Genomic DNA, 3380 nt, shown 5'->3' on the forward strand with positions numbered 1-3380 from the left:
ATGCCTAAAGTACAATATAAACAAAATATTCGTCATGCATAGTGTTCGAGACTAGAACAATTTTATTAGAATTTCAGCATTTTTTGTTTGCTCTGTTTTATCCGCAAGAAGTGAAAGCTGCTGATAGCCATCGCGCTCGTTGTAGTTCGTCCATCCGATGCACCTAGTCGCATAACGCTGTCACTAGCTCATCACGCGCGCTTCTTTCGTTTTCTCGCATCGTGGTAACTATGCAAAGCATGCCCAAAAAGGGCATGTCAAATCGATGCCCAAATAAGGCTCGAAACCAGTTCGCTTGCCGTCTCTCTTTCTCCTCCCCGATCGCGATTGTCCTAAGACGAAAAAATATGATCAGTCTCTCGCAGCGCAGCATCGACATTAGATCGTCCCGCTGATCTCTCCCATTATCCGCCGATCTTAGCTGCGGGGATTCACTTCCGTTCCATCCCTAGCACTCGTGTCGTGATAGTGCCCACATAGAAATGAAACCTCCAGTAGACGTCTAATGGACGTCTGCCATGGAAGTTTAAACTTCCAGTGGACGTCCATTAGACGTCCAATATAGAGCCATTAGAAATCCACAGTTCCGCACTGTGGACGTCTATTAGACCTTCAATAGAGGTCGTCAAAGAGGTCTATTAGACGTTGTGTGGATCATTAACAGAGGCTTCACGGAGCCTCGATGGATGACTTACGGACGTTTCGTGGATCATTAATAGAGGCTTCACGGAGCCTCGATGGATGATTGACAAAATAAAAATTTTATTTCTTTTAAATTATTTTTATCAACAGTACATACTAAATTTAGGACAAATTTTTATTAATTAATTAAATTTAAATTATATTATTTTATTTTATTCTTACTTGCCTCTGGTTTTGAACCCGGGACCTTAGGATTACAAACCTTGTACTCTATCTGCTATGCCAATTTGACTCATCGATATGGGTACTTGTTATTGTCTACATATACATATATGTTATAAACTGACGCAATTATATTATTTTTTATAAAAGCAATTAAATTTTGCAAAACATATTAAAAATAAATAGCATTAATTTATTTACTTATTAATTTCATTGTTAAATTTATCTTTTTCCATAACCTTAATAATTTGATGGAAATTGCGATCTATTTAGTATAGTATTTAATACTTTGAAGCGTTCAAATGGTTAATTAGATAATTTTAACCATATAGATCATATATTTTAAGAAAAATTAAATAGTTTATTATTCTGTTTTTGTATTCAGTACATGATAAATTTAGATTTTGTGCATTTTTTTGTGCACAGTAATTGTAGACAAACCGTTATTTTTGAAAACATTATCTTTATGATAATTTTTTTAAATATCAAATAGATCTCTCATTCAGGATGCTATAGTGTTGTCTGATTTCTGAGTCAACTACGACGCGCATGGACGGCTCAAAAATCGGACAGCATTGTGATATCTTTTATGAGATATTAAGCTGATATTATTTAGCTGTGATATCATAAGGATAACATTTTCAAGAAACTTAAATGAAACTCTTCCATGAGATATCTCAAAGACCTATCTTAGTAGACGTCTCTGATAAATGTTACCATTTGGACATTATTTCCAAGATATCTAAATGTTTTCTTTAAAAAGTCCTCTTAAAGTTTTTATTCTGACAAGCGTGTTGTCTGGGTAATTTCTACCATAAAAATAAATGTTCCATAAAGCTATGGAAGTTTAATGGATCCTTAATGGACGTCTGTCTAACTTCCATCATGGAAATAATGTTCCATAGAGCTATGGAAGTTTAGTGGACCTTAATAGACATCCATCTAACTTCCACTATGGAAGAAAACATCCAATGGAGCTATGGATGTTTAATGGATCCCTAATGGATGTCTATCTAACTTCCACCATGGAGGTAAATCTCCAATGAAGCCATGGACGTTTACTGGATCTTTAATGGACGTCTGTCTAACTTCCGCCATGGAGCTAAACCTTCAATGGAGCCATGGAAGTTTACTGGAACCCTAATGGACGTCTACCTAACTTCCCCCATGGAGGTAAACCTCCAATGGAGCTAAGGAAGTTTACTAGACCTCTAATGGACGTCCATCTGACTTCCACCATGGACATAGACGTCCCATGGATCTATGGAAGTTTAATGGACGTCCATTGGACATCCACTGGATGCCAATTTCTATGTGGGTGCAATTAATTATTCTGTTACTGCCAAGTATTTCTTAAGTTCGCGTATCCGTGTGAATGTGTGAGTGCATTACGTAAATGCGCGGGTGCTCGTATCTCTCCCGCGAACATCCTCTGCCTCGTGCGCAAGATCTCCGTCGGATCGCATGCAAGATTTCCGGGTTCGCGAGAGCTTCGATCTAGAGGCTTTTTAAGATCTCCGCGTCGACTATAAGCAGTGTAATATCAGGACATTTCAAGATTTCCATAAAATTGTAAAGAGATACGGCTTGCCCCTTGCTTTGAACGTCCGCGGTAAATAAATCATTAAGTGAGAGTGACATCATTGCCTTCTCTTTTCTTCCTATCACTACCTACGTTCCCCCCCGTGAACCTACGCGCATTCCTCACCCCTCGCTTCTCGTCCCAATCGGGACGGATTCCGGCATTCTCCGTGCGATCGCGTTTAATCTATGCACGCGCAATCACATGGCTTAAAGACTCGCTCTTTAAAGATTGGCTTATTGCTGTGGAAAACACTACAGGAACCTTAGGAAAATGCAAAGTATGCAATCAGATTTTATCAAATAGGTATGCAGATATGAAAAGTCATGGAAGTTCAAAGAAACACAAGACAAATGAACAGGTAATAATAGGCCCACAATCTCAACCGAAAATACCGTTTCAGAAGAATTCTGATTTATTCTTGTCAAAGCAAGCGGAAGCAAGATTATGTTTATTTATAGCACAGCATACTTCCATTAATATTAGCGATCATTTAATTAATGTTTGTAAAAAATGGTAAAGTTATAGAAAATCTACAAATGCATAGAACTAAATGCTTAGGAATTATAAAAAATATTATTGCGCCGTTCTTTTTTGAAGATTTAAAGACTGACGTAGGTGATTCTAAATATAGTGTGATAATTGACGAGTCCACTGATACAACTGTTAATAAGTATTTGGGAATTATTATTATATATTTCAGTATTAAATATAATCAATTTATAACTTCATATCTTGATATAGTTCCTATTGAAAACTGCAATGCAGAAGGTTTAATTGAAGGCATAAAAAAGCTTTAATAAAATACAATTTCAATATAAAAAATTTAATAGGGATTGGGACAGACAACGCGTCTGTTATGGTGGGAACAAACAATGGCGTATATGCAAAATTAAAAGAAGAAGTTCCTAACTTAATTTTAATTCGCTGTGTT

Source organism: Monomorium pharaonis, chromosome 1 (assembly GCF_013373865.1).
Source record: "Monomorium pharaonis isolate MP-MQ-018 chromosome 1, ASM1337386v2, whole genome shotgun sequence".
NCBI classification, from domain to species: Eukaryota; Metazoa; Arthropoda; class Insecta; order Hymenoptera; family Formicidae; genus Monomorium; species Monomorium pharaonis.